This window comes from Triturus cristatus, chromosome 3_2 (assembly GCF_964204655.1).
Source record: "Triturus cristatus chromosome 3_2, aTriCri1.1, whole genome shotgun sequence".
NCBI classification, from domain to species: Eukaryota; Metazoa; Chordata; class Amphibia; order Caudata; family Salamandridae; genus Triturus; species Triturus cristatus.
Genome location: NC_140584.1, coordinates 676,035,552 through 676,049,558, shown reverse-complemented (window position 1 = coordinate 676,049,558; position 14,007 = coordinate 676,035,552).

The window sequence follows — 14,007 nt, the reverse complement described above, 5'->3', positions numbered from 1 at the left end:
TTCCAGGGAAAATGTGTTTCAGGTCAACATAAGAAAATGGCGTGTGAACTTTACAAAATTGCAGAGGAGAATAAGACACATTTGATTAATGCATTTACCTACATATACAACAAATTAATAAACACATTTAATAAATGAATGTTTGTCAGTTACACAACATGAACTCTTCACATTGATGTTTGCTACTAGTCACATTCTCTTTCAACATTAAATCTCCAGGTTTCTATTCAATGGCCTAAACACATCACGTTTCATGTTATTAGATTTTGAAATTCCAACACTTCACATTAATACAACATAGGATTATAAGGTGGTGTGCTCTTCACATGTTATTATAATGCACCCCTACAAATAAACTTAGATTTCCGCTACATCAGCTGACTATCCATCCTTTTGAGGTTACGTCATCTTTTCATCAGATCATTACTGGTTCTAAAGAGCACAGCAAGAATATTGTCATGATGTGCTTCCATGGTCTAGGATGTGTGTATTCAGGCCTTCCGTTGACTAGCTCCGTGTAGCATGTTGGCTATTCATTTACCACCTTGTCCAGAAGCATTTGGTCAACAGCATCAGTGTGAATGTAATCTTCTTTCCATCCTCTCCTCTACCTTACACTTCCATTTGCACTGACTTGTGTCCTTTCCCCCTAATTGTTTCTGAAGATGCCGGGTTGCACCCCTGGGAGACGGACCGTTGGTTCCTGCTTAGAAGTGTGGAGGGGAGAAATAACCTGTCTCATTAGATTTCACAGTCCCAATAAATCATGACTCAGAAGAATCACCGACTCCAGGTTCTTCGTTTCGTTAATTTATTACAAAGCCAAGAATAACTGGACATACAGTCACCTCAAGATAAGAGTGTAGAAATACATTGGAACTAATAAAAAGCCAAACCTATGGGCAAAATTGAGACAGTGAAGCATATAAAGAATGACAAGTTCTAAGATTAGGACACAGGCTATGACTGCGCCTACATCGAGATTATTCTTAATTGGAGGTTCGTAAGTAAAAAGCATTAGATTGTTCCTACCCTACCACTAATGTGACATCCCTACTTAGCATTCCCCAGGCAAGTTCAGGAAAAGATGTCAGTGCATGAAGGCTTCCTGTAGGACTTGGCCTTTTTGGTTAAAGTTCCCTAAACTTTTTGCTTTTCCCCTAGACCGTTTTCCTGACCTAGAGATGCCAATTTAAATGCTTTGGGTACTTTGCCACTGCTGATCAGTGTCAAAGTACAGGAGTTCCCTATGTAAAACGTATGGTGATTGGTTGGCCATGATTGGTATGTTTGCCTTACTAGTAAAAGTCCCTAGTGATGTGCATTGTGTGTGCAAGGGCTAGTAATGCAAGGGCGTGCGGAGAAGGGAACTCAGGCCTTCAGTGTAGGGCCTGCGTGCAGAATGCTAAGTTAGCATGTTGTCCTGACAAGTGCAACCACTTGTCAGGCCTGACTTTCCTTTTTACATACACATGGGGCACCCCATGGTGGGTCTCAGGTAACCCCTGGGCAGGGTGTAGTGTAGGTAAAAGGCAGAACATAAACTGAGGTGTGTGTTATATTCTGGCAGTGAAAAACTCTCCATTTCGTTTTTCACTGCTGAAAGGCCATTCTGCCCATAGGACAGAATGGGGGAGGCTGGGTGTTGTGATTGGTAGCCTAGTTTCCTCTCAGTTTATAATGGAGAGGTTAAGTTTGGTATGTGTGAACTCACAGTGCCATAATGCATCTTTCTGTAAAGGTGGTTTTGTCATTGTGTGTTTGTATTTTAGAAAGTGGCTGAGTTTTGTGCTCTGAGCATTTTTGTGTGTTTTTGAAATGTGAATTGTCTGTCTGGAATTGAAAGAGGAGAGGAGCTGGGAGAGGTCTTGAACCAGGGAGGGGTTGAGATAGCACCAGGCTGCCCTGCATCTGGTGAGAAGGGAGAGGAGAAGCCTGGGAGGTGAAAAGGCCTGGGCTGGTGCTATAAACCAATTGACCCATCTCCTGCTCAGTGATTAAGGATCCAGAACCCCAGTATCAAAGGGAGAGAGGTGACACTGGGAGGGAGACACCCAGAACTGATTTAGGGAGGGGTTAAGGACCCCTGAGCACATACAAACTTCAAAGACATTAAGGGGTATAACTATAAGAGCTGAAACCCCTGAACGTTGGAATGAAACAGATATGGATTGAGACTGAAAAGGCTTGGACCCATTCTGTGGTCAAGAGGAACCTCTGCTAAAGAAGGAACAATTGAAGAGACTGTGATGGATAGACCAATCCTTGCTTCGTGATCTGGGGCTGGTCTGCAGTTTGCTGTTCTAACTAAGGAAGAGGCTGTTAGGACTGTGCTGGAAGGCGCTGGGTCCCCCTGCTTAAAGAAGACTGTGCTTTGTGCTGTGTCTTGTAACCCCAAGGGCCCGAGGTGAGCTGGCTCCCTGTTTGGAAATACAGGATCATAAAAGTTTCCGGAGAAGTCCCAAGCAACGTGGTGTGCTTGTGGTTTCTGCCGCAGAAGTTGTGCCTTGTGATCGTGGGCACGCACGAGTAAGCTAAGTCTAAGACGCGCAGAGTGCGTGTCGCGGCACAGGCCAAGACGTTGGTGAGGAGCGTCTGGTCGTGGTGTGCACAGGGAGATGAAGCGACGCTCAGACGCTCAAGGGTGCGTGTCGTGGTACAGCCCGGGTGCTAGTGAAGAGCGCCTGGGCCTCGTATGCACCAAAGGAAGGAGCGAGACTCGAACGTGCAGTGTGCATGTCGTGGTGCAACCAGGGTGTTGGTGAGGAGCGCCTGGACATCGTGTGCACCAGCGAAAGAAGTGAGTCTTGGACGCACTGGGTGCGTGTCGTGGTGCAGCCCGGGTGTTGGTGAAAAGTGCCTGGGCCTCGTAGGCACCAAAAGAAAAAGTGAGTCTCCGACGTGCAAGGATGTGTGTCGTGGTGCAGCCAGGGCGTTAGGGAAGAGCGCCTGGACATCATGTGCACCGGGAAGAAGAGGTGAGACTCAAACGCACAAGATTGCATGTCGTGGTGCAGCCAGGACGTTAGTGAAGAGCGCCTGGATATCGTGTGCACCGGGAGAAGAGGTGAGGATCGAACACACAGGGTGCGTGTTGAGGTGCAAGCGGAGCGTTGGTGAAGAGCACTGGATCATCGCGAGAACTGGAGAAAAGGCAAGTCTCGGACGCATGGTGTGCCTGTTGAAGTGCAACCTAAGGTGCTGGTGAGGAGTGCTGGGTTAGGTTGTGCACCGAACTGAAGTAAAGTCTCCACAGTGCTAAGGGCGGTTCTTGGTGTGGACTGAGACCGCCGGAGTGAGGGCCAAGTCATCGGGGACCTTGGAGTCCATCAGTAGCGGCCCGGACCGGCAGCCACGGAAAAGCTGAGCCGCCCGCCCGAGTCCGCCAAAGCTCGTGATGGAGTTCTGGATCAAGGCCCAAGTCACTGAGGCCAGGGAGGAGGGTGGGATTGCGCATCCCAGGTAATGTGGATCAACACCTGGGGTGGGGTGCGGGCCCGGAGCTGCACGAGCCGTTGCTTCGGCTCGGATCCCGGCCTGTGCTGACCCAGGACAGGGCAGTACTGGGGCTGGAGTGGGAAGCAGTACTTTGTGTGTCATCATTTGATCCATAACGGGGGCACTGTTACAGGAGCATGTAAAACTGTCGTATTACACTTTGCATTATTGCTGGTAACTGTTGGACAGGCCACACGAAGGGCTTGTTCCCTCCCCGCACGACAGGGCCCGAGCTCCGGCCCACCAGGCATAACCCACGAAAAGCACCCGTACCCCGTCTCCCGACGGATCTTCTGCCCTCGGACCTCTACTCATCACGGGGCCCAGCCCCACCGGCTTCCCCGGCCGGTTCAAGCCGCCATCTTGGGCCCTGCACCACGAGGCCGCGTGGCCTCGCCCCGACCCTAACCCCGGGCCTGACCGGCCCCGACATCCCGGCACCACCATCCACCCAGGAGGTGAGCGGACCACTTGGCAGGTCAATGGGAGGACGAAGTGTCAAGAGCTCTTCCCCCGCCAGGTGCCGATCGCCCCCAGCTCCCCCGGGCGCTGGCTCCACCCCCTGCTGGGTGTCTGGACACCTCCATCCCGGGCCCTCCAACCTCCAAGTGCGAGGGTCCGGACATCAAAGAGCGCCTGCCCTATAACTGGGGCAACTCCGGAGCAGGAAGGGAGTTGTATCCTGGAGTCGAGAGACACCGAGAGAACTCAGCCTTGACGGACTACTGGCGCTGCCGTAGCCCGCTCTTGTGAACCATCGTCCTGCCTGCTGGCGCTGCCGCGGCCTTCTACAACATCCATCCTCGTCGGGACCTGCTGGCGCTGCCGCGGCCCGTTGTAACGACCATCCTCGTCGGGACCTGCTGGCGCCGCCGCGGCCCGTTGTAACGACCATCCTCACCGGGACCTGCTGGCGCTGCCGCGGACCGTACATCGACCATCGTTCCGGGACCTGCTGGCGCTGCCACGGCCCGCACCAACTAAGCTCGAGGATTGTGAGCTAATCATCAACTCATCCAAACTACCTGACTGGTAGACAGACTGTCCCGCTACCCCTTACCCTGCTTCGAGAGACTTGAATCGAGGGGACCCCTGAGTCCAGACCTCCTTGTACCATTCAACCGTACCTTAAGAAGTGCTTATAAAGAACACTGAACCTTATCCGTGTGTGGTATCTGTCTGTGGGGGGGAAGTTACTTATCTGTACGATCGCTGGAGACGGCTCTCCCCGGAGACCTCTCCTCCTGACCCCGGCCGACCCTCCCGGTCCGTCTATCCTTTCTAACATTGGTGGCCAGCGGCGCGATCCGAATCAACGCGTAATCGTACAGAGAGTAGCTCACCCCACGACAACAACACGATGTCAGCCAAAGATAGCAACTCCACCGAGAAATTCCAAATGGAGAAATTAGAAGAATACAACCACCGCGAACTGAGACAATTCTGCATAGAACTTGGCATTGCTACCACCGGCCTGAGTACCAAAGAGGATCTAAAGCACGCCCTAGAGTCGTGGGCAGAAACTGGGGTCGCCGGACCCTCCGACCAAAGCAGCATCACACCAGAGGGAAACGCCACGGCTCCCGAGGAGCGGGGAACGGGCCTCTCGCAGGAGGAGATCCGAGAAAGAGAAAGAACCAGATTGCACGAGCTGGAAATGGCACGACTCAAGATGGATGGGGAACTCAAGTTAGCTGAACAGAAACTCAACCTCGAGCACATGCGGCTCCGAGATGAACGAGAAGAGAAGCAGAGACAGAGAGAGCTGGAGGAGAAAAAAATAACGCTCGAGCACGAGCGCAAATTGGCGGAAATAGAACTTCGGAAACAGAATAAAGAACTGGGGGTGCCTGAGCGACCACACACCCCGGGGCCAATCGAGAAAAAAGTCCACATCCCCAAGGATGTTGTCCGCGAGTATGTCCGAGAAGACGACATACAACAGTGGTTTAAAGCCTACGAGATCGCCATGACCTCCCACCGGATCGACCGGAGTGATTGGGGAGCCGGACTCTGGGGGAGGTTTATCAACGAGGGGCGCGATGCCCTACTGCAGCTCCCAGATCACCAAATGTCATCCTACGACCACATGAAGGCTGCCCTCCTCACCCGCTACGGCCTCACACCCGAGATGTACCGCCAGAGGTTCAGAGATTGCACCCGGATCCCAGGTACAACTTGGGTAGAATACGTGAACTATTTCAGCCGTGCCTTCGAGGGTTGGATAAAGGGGAGCCAGGTCACCACCTACGAACAACTCTTTAACCTGATGGTATGGGAGCACCTGTCGAACAACTGCTTCGTCGAGCTCAGGCAGCACCTCCTCGACAGTAAGCTGACTGACCCCCGGCAGCTCGCCGCCGAAGCTGACCGATGGGAAAGCACCCGAGTGGGCCGGAGGGGGCCACACGAACAGAACAGAAACAACCAAGGCCAGCACCGTCCTCGGGGAGGAGGAGGGGGCCAGGGGCGAGGGAGAGACGCCTTGCCCGCAACACCCGTGGCCAGCACCCCGGCTCCGGCCGGTCGGGGCAACCCCCCGTGGCGTCCTGGGGTCCGAGCCAACGTCACGTGCCACCGATGCCAGCGAGTCGGCCACTACGCCAATGACCCGAGCTGCCCGCAGAACCAAACACCCAAGCCCCGCCAGGTAGCTGCCGCCGCCCTGGGGGAAGAGCGATCATTGGAGGAACCAGAGGAGTATGAGCCGGCCCAGCAAGAGTGGGAACCGGCCGCCATGGTCCTGGCGTGCTTAGGGGGAAGAGACATGGTCCCGCGGGCTCCCCTACCCGCTAACACCAGGAAATACGGTCAGTGGGTGACCATTAATGGACAGCGAGCCGAGGCCTTGCGTGACACAGGCGCCAGTGTGACGGCCGTCCGCTGTCACCTGGTGAAGCCCGAGCAGATCCTGCCGAACATTCTCTGCCCCGTCCGCTCGGCAGACAACTCTGAAAGTATGTGTCAAATGGCCTGCGTTCCATTTGAATGGGGAGGGGTCTCCGGCCTGTTGAAGGTGACGGTCCGGGACGATGCCCCCGTGGACTGCCTCCTGGGAAATGACCTCGAGAGTTCCCCGTGGGCCACCGTTGAGAGAAGAGAGCACCTGGGGATGCTGGGCCTCCCGGACTGGGCCTGCATAACCACCCGGTCCATGGCCGCCCGTGCCGTCCCTCGATCAGAAGAACCAGAATGGCCAGCACCTCCGCCCCCAGTCGCCCCAGTAGAAGACACCGACGAGGCCAGCCTCCCAGACCCGACGGCCGAAGGGGACGCGCAACCCCAGGACCTTCCTGACCTGGCTCAGTGGCGTCAAGAGGGGGGCCCACCCAAGCACAGTTCCGCCAGGAACAAAAGACCTGTCCCTCCCTCGAGGGACTCCGCCAACAAGCCAGCGCCCAGAACGCAGGGGACTCCACCGGAACTCACTGGGTCTACTGGGATAACGACCTGCTATACAGCGAGCAAAGAATCGCCGAGCTGGGGGCCGGTCGAGTACTGGTGGTACCTCTCCGCTTCAGAGACTTTCTGCTCAACCTGGCCCACGATGTCCCCCTGGCTGGACACCTGGGCCAAGATAAAACGTACAGCCGCCTAGTGACCCACTTTTTCTGGCCGAAGATGAGGAATGACGTCCTGAACCACTGCCGATCTTGCCCCACATGCCAAGCCAGCGGGAAGAGTGGTCGGAAGCTGAAAGCCCCTCTGCAACCCTTCCCTGTGGTCACCACCCCGTTCGAGAGGGTGGGGATAGACATCGTGGGGCCTCTGGACCCCCGCACGGCACAAGGACACAGGTTCATCTTAGTACTGGTGGACCATGCCACCCGCTACCCCGAGGCGGTGCCCCTACGGACCGTGACAGCTCCGGTGGTTGGCCGGGCCCTAATGGGGATCTTCTCCCGGGTAGGCTTCCCCCGAGAAGTCGTCAGCGACCGAGGCACGAACTTTATATCCAAATACATGAAGTCCCTCTGGCAACAATGCGGGGTCACCTACAGATTCACGACCCCCTATCACCCCCAAGGGAACGGACTAGTGGAGCGTTTTAACCGCACCCTCAAGGGGATGATTGGGGGATTGGAAGAGCCCCTCCGTCGCCAGTGGGATGTACTACTCCCGTGCCTCCTCTTCGCCTACCGCGAAGTTCCCCAGAAGTCCCTCGGTTTTAGCCCTTTCGAACTCCTGTACGGGCACCCTGTGCGAGGGCCCCTCAGCCTAGTAAAAGAAGGTTGGGAGATGGCCCCCCTAAAGACCCCTCCAGACGTCTTCAAATACCTCCTGGCCCTACGCAATCAGACCCGGCGCTTCAGAGAGATGGCCAAGGCGAACCTCGAGGCCAGCCAGGAGGACATGAAGAGGTGGTATGATCACAATGCCTCCTCCGTTGAGTTCGAGCCTGGACAACAAGTATGGGTGATGTCCCCCACCGAACCATGTGCCTTGCAAGATAAGTGGACGGGGCCCTTCAAAGTGGTCGAGCGCAAAAGCCCCGTCACTTACCTCATCGACCGGGGGACCTCCCGGAACCCCCTTCGGGTCCTCCACACCAACCGACTCAAACCACACTTTGTGCGCTCAGAACTCAGCCTCCTGATGGCTACGGACAGTGGGGCAGAGGAAGACTCCGAACCCCTCCCGGATCTTCTGAAGACTCAGGAGAATGACGGCTCCGTGGACGGGGTCCGACTCTCTGACACCCTCACTTCGGAGCAACGCCAGGGCTGCCGGAACCTCCTGCTGCAGTTCGCTACCCTGTTCTCCCTCACCCCCGGGGTCACCCCTTGGTGTTTGCACGACGTGGACACCGGGGACAGTCCCCCTGTCCGACACCGGGCCTACCGCGTACCAGATCGGGTACGGGCCTGCATACAGGAGGAGGTGGCCAAGATGCTCACAATCGGGGTCATCGAGCCCTCGGACAGTCCCTAGGCCAGTCCGGTTGTATTGGTCCCCAAAGCCGCTGCCCCCGGCACCGCACCTGAACTGAGATTCTGCGTCGACTACCGGGGCTTGAACGCTGTCACCCGGACCGACGCTCATCCGATCCCCCGAGCAGACGAGCTGATCGACCGGCTGGGGGCCGCCCGCTACCTCAGTATCTTCGACCTAACAGCGGGCTACTGGCAGATCGGCCTCACACCCAGGGCTCAGGAACGGTCAGCCTTCTCTACCCCCGATGGCCACTACCAATTCAAGGTCATGCCCTTCGGCATGAAGAATGCCCCCGCCACGTTTCAACGCCTTGTGAACCAGGTCTTGGCGGGGCTCGAAGGGTTCAGCGCTGCCTACCTGGACGATATCGCTGTGTACAGCCACCACTGGCCCGACCACCTCCGTCACCTCCAAGAGGTCCTACAGGCCCTCCAGCGGGCCGGCCTCACAATTAAGGCCGGCAAGTGCCAAATTGGCCAAGGGTCTGTGACCTACCTTGGGCACCAAGTGGGAAGCGGGCTGGTGGCCCCGCTACAACTTAAGATTGCTGCCATCCAGTCCTGGCAGCCCCCGTCACCCAGACCGAGGTCCGAGCCTTCTTGGGGATCACCGGCTACTACCGGCGGTTCGTGAAAGACTACGGCAGCATCGTGGGGCCCCTCACGGGTCTCACGTCCAAGAACCAGCCGAAGCGGATTAACTGGACCCCCGATTGTCAAGCGGCCTTCGAGAAGCTAAAGGCCGCTCTATGCACCGCCCCTGTGCTCCAGGCCCCCGATTACAGTCGGGAATTCATGGTACAGACCGACGCCTCCGACCACGGCATCGGAGCCGTCCTTTCTCAGTTAAACCCCGAAGGTCATGACCAGCCGGTGGCCTTCATCAGTCGACGTCTCCTGGCCCGAGAACAGCGCTGGAGCACCATCGAGAGGGAGGCCTTCGCAGTGGTGTGGGCCCTCAAAAAGCTCCGGCCCTATCTCTTCGGTACCCACTTCCGGGTACAAACCGACCATCGACCCCTGCAGTGGCTGATGCAGATGCGGGGGGAGAACCCAAAACTCTTGCGCTGGTCCATTTCCCTGCAGGGAATGGACTTCACTGTGGAGCACCGACCAGGCCAAGACCACGCCAACGCGGATGGCCTGTCCCGCTTTTTCCGCCTCGACGAGGAGAGTCCCCAAGGAGATGGGTGACTCTCCCCGTCTTCAGCTGGGGGGGACGCATGTTGGACAGGCCACACGAAGGGCTTGTTCCCTCCCCGCACGACAGGGCCCGAGCTCCGGCCCACCAGGCATAACCCACGAAAAGCACCCGTACCCCATCTCCCGACGGATCTTCTGCCCTCGGACCTCTACTCATCACGGGGCCCAGCCCCACCGGCTTCCCCGGCCGGTTCAAGCCGCCATCTTGGGCCCTGCACCACGAGGCCGCGTGGCCTCGCCCCGACCCTAACCCCGGGCCTGACCGGCCCCGACATCCCGGCACCACCATCCACCCAGGAGGTGAGCGGACCACTTGGCAGGTCAATGGGAGGACGAAGTGTCAAGAGCTCTTCCCCCGCCAGGTGCCGATCGCCCCCAGCTCCCCCGGGCGCTGGCTCCACCCCCTGCTGGGTGTCTGGACACCTCCATCCCGGGCCCTCCGACCTCCAAGTGCGAGGGTCCGGACATCAAAGAGCGCCTGCCCTATAACTGGGGCAACTCCGGAGCAGGAAGGGAGTTGTATCCTGGAGTCGAGAGACACCGAGAGAACTCAGCCTTGACGGACTACTGGCGCTGCCGTAGCCCGCTCTTGTGAACCATCGTCCTGCCTGCTGCCGCTGCCGCGGCCTTCTACAACATCCATCCTCGTCGGGACCTGCTGGCGCTGCCGCGGCCCGTTGTAACGACCATCCTCGTCGGGACCTGCTGGCGCCGCCGCGGCCCGTTGTAACGACCATCCTCACCGGGACCTGCTGGCGCTGCCGCGGACCGTACATCGACCATCGTTCCGGGACCTGCTGGCGCTGCCGCGGCCCGCACCAACTAAGCTCGAGGATTGTGAGCTAATCATCAACTCATCCAAACTACCTGACTGGTAGACAGACTGTCCCGCTACCCCTTACCCTGCTTTGAGAGACTTGAATCGAGGGGACCCCTGAGTCCAGACCTCCTTGTACCATTCAACCGTACCTTAAGAAGTGCTTATAAAGAACACTGAACCTTATCCGTGTGTGGTATCTGTCTGTGGGGGGAAGTTACTTATCTGTACGATCGCTGGAGACGGCTCTCCCCGGAGACCTCTCCTCCTGACCCCGGCCGACCCTCCCGGTCCGTCTATCCTTTCTAACAGTAACGAACTGTCGTATGACGCCTGACCTCATTTGTGCATTATGCTTGGTGTGCTACGCACTGCATTATTTCTCCCTTGCAGATTATTTGAGTGTAACGTGGCGCATTGTATGATTTCGTAAGTGCACAGTATCTGAGTATAACGTGGCGTAGTGTATTCCTCAATTGCACCGTACAGGATTGTAGCGTGACGCATTTCTTTGTTTCTTCCTGGTACAGGGCATGCTGGTGGTAATATGCATTGCATTATTCGTTCAATTGCAAAGTACATGACTGTGGCGCTATGAATGGCATTATTTCTCTGTTGCACAGTATAAGAGAATATCGTTACGCATTGCAGTATTGTTTCCTTTTGCAACATGTGTGTTTCTACCACTACGACTGGTCTAACCTTTTGGGAAACGGTTAGAGAAGAGCTTAACTGTTGGTTAGATGCGGTGGTTGGGATTAGAACCTACCAAGCCACCGGAAAGAATACTATCCATTCTTATATGTTGATTTTGTATTGTGTGGCCGTATCGTATAATTTCTTACATAAAGATTATACTCATTTTATCAATACTCGTGTGGAGTGTATTTGTGATGACAGCATGGGGTTATTGTGAGCGTGGTTGCACATACTGAACACTCATGCCTTGGAGATAAGCCTGGCTGCTCGTGCCAAGCTAAGGGGGTGAGCAGGGCTATCTTAGACAGTGTCCTTAATTAGCCTAATGTTGAAGCTAGGGGTCGAGGGTGCACGCCTCCAGCATTTGGTGGCGGCAGTAAGCGACAGGGACCTCCACTTCCAACACTTCCTAAGAAGTACGCTCATGTTAAAGCTACAGAGCTCGTTCTAAGATGCTCCTTCTTTCGCCTTCAGATCTCCTCTCCTAACTCAATCCCCGGGGCACTGTCCCAAATTCCAACATCAAAATCTTAGGACACACCCATCTTCTAATCACTCGATCACCCCATCCAGCTGGACACCTCCTCGTAGGTAACTTTCCAGACGGCTTTGATGCTCCCAGCCTCTGGCTCGATGACCTTGATTCCCAGGCCTTCTCCAGTGAGAAAGAACACCGGCTCACATTATCAGCACCACTTGTTCAAATGTATCCTCTCTTCCCTAAGCCTAACTCCTAAAACAAAAGCGTTGTTCTAACTAACAAAGATGAATTTCGCCATCTGCAATAGAAACGTTAGAATGGAAAACGCTTAAATTATGAGAGCCAGGGAAAATTACAAATGAGGCCTACAAAATCGGGTAATATAAGAATTAATATGAACCCTATTAATCACACGTATGCGTGAACATTAATATTGTGCACATTTACATTAATTTGTTACATGTCAGTGAATGAATTCTCATTAGGCATTTATAAGCAACCTTTACAATTTTCACCATTTCGAGTACGATTACAATGTTAAATTCTCTACGTTGCACGAAATCCGTCTATCATATTACTTTACACGTTATTACATTTCACATTCTAATAACCAAATGTTAACACAACAAAAGAATAAATGTAGGTGCAAACTACTCGTGATTATAATGCGCCCCTTCAAATAAAAAGAGTACAATTGAGCTCTATCATTTCTAAGTTGTCACTGATAAACTGTAAATTGTACACTATTTCTGTTTCACCTTTTGCAGAATCTTGCCTAGACCTCATTCTATTTTCCCAAGTTTGGCACAACAGTTTAATATATGGAGTCAATGTAGTATAAAGAAAGCAAGCAGAATAACTTGTATAGAGCAGGCTATTGTATACGCTTGATTTAAAACAGATTGAGTAACAATTAATATTAATTATGATCATCATGGGTAGAAGATCATTACAGGATGCAGTGCAGGAGGAAAATGGACGTCTGATAGTGAAGGATGTTGCAGACTTTTCCAGGTTTTTGGTGCATCAGTCCATTAATATAGTTCTTCAGTATTGAGTGGTAGCAAATCCCACCTTCAGCATCTTTGCCTCAGTCTATCTTTATTGCTGGTGTGAATGAACACGACATGCATGCGCTCCTTGTGACGTGTTAAGATTCTAGGGTTAACTGAGGGCAGTTGGAAAGGGCACCTACCATAGAAGCTTTGGAAAAGGTATCGGTATAGAAAATTCATTGCAGGCGATCCTTACCTTTCGAGATTAATTAGCTTAATCAGATGACCATATTTGCCAGTTTTGTGATTAACTCCCAGGTGTTTAATCTATGGAATTTACTCATGTTCATGGCGATTTTGTACCCAGCTCTTGGTGTTTCTACTTGTCATTGGTTTTGTTTCCGGAGCAAACACTCAACAACCATTGCTCATTTCAGGTCTTTCGTATACTGTGGATGGGCTCACGCACTAATGACTCCAGGAGACTAAAACGTCAACCTCTTGATGTTGAAAATGCTTTGACACACTGGAGTCCAGCATCTGCGCCGCAGACACACGCACATTGTACATCTGCTGGAACTGTCCTGTTTTATTTCTTCTGCTTGGTTTCATCAGTGTTTAGCGTTTAACACTGCACTGTGTCATTGCAGTGTTGGGTTTCACTTCCGTTGTCCTAACAATGATATCCATTGAAGCCAGGCATAGTACTTCGATGGACTATTTTATTTGATTTCCGCTCAAATGTACATTTAATAGAACTTGCTTTTCTCTTCTCTCTACTTCTTCTTTGTTGTATTTGTCACCTAATTACTTGGTTTATGGTACTGCTTGTTTTATCCTAAACATGCATAAGTATTTTTTAAATACATTCGAGTGGATTTCTTTAGGCATCCTGTCCTCGTTTATATTACTGTACCCTAATTCCCGGGGACGATAAGGTGCTGCTGATACTACACACAGCTCCTCGTGCCATGTGTGCCAGCAGCAGCGGGGCCAGTCTTCTGTGCAGAAAATGGCGGACGCGGGCCTGTTTCTTCAGTGGAAACAAGGGTGCGGAGTTTGGTGGCTCAGAGATGCTCAGTGCCTCACAAAGGATGTCTGGACTTCACACAGCACTGGCTGTCTATGCATCAACATTTCTTCTTCAGTTTTTTCCTCGTGTGCACTCAGAAAGTGATGTGTCCGGTTTGGGCGTTGAGATTACTGTAGACCCTCATAAGGGAATTACATAGTCCAACGACCCTGGCGATCAGGGGAGTGATTAAGGCAAAACTGGCGGCTACAGCGGGCTATGCACAGCCGGCATCCCCAATGCAATGTGAGGTTCAGCTCGACAAAAGCCAATGTTAGGGATATAAGCGCATCTTCTGGTTACCGCCA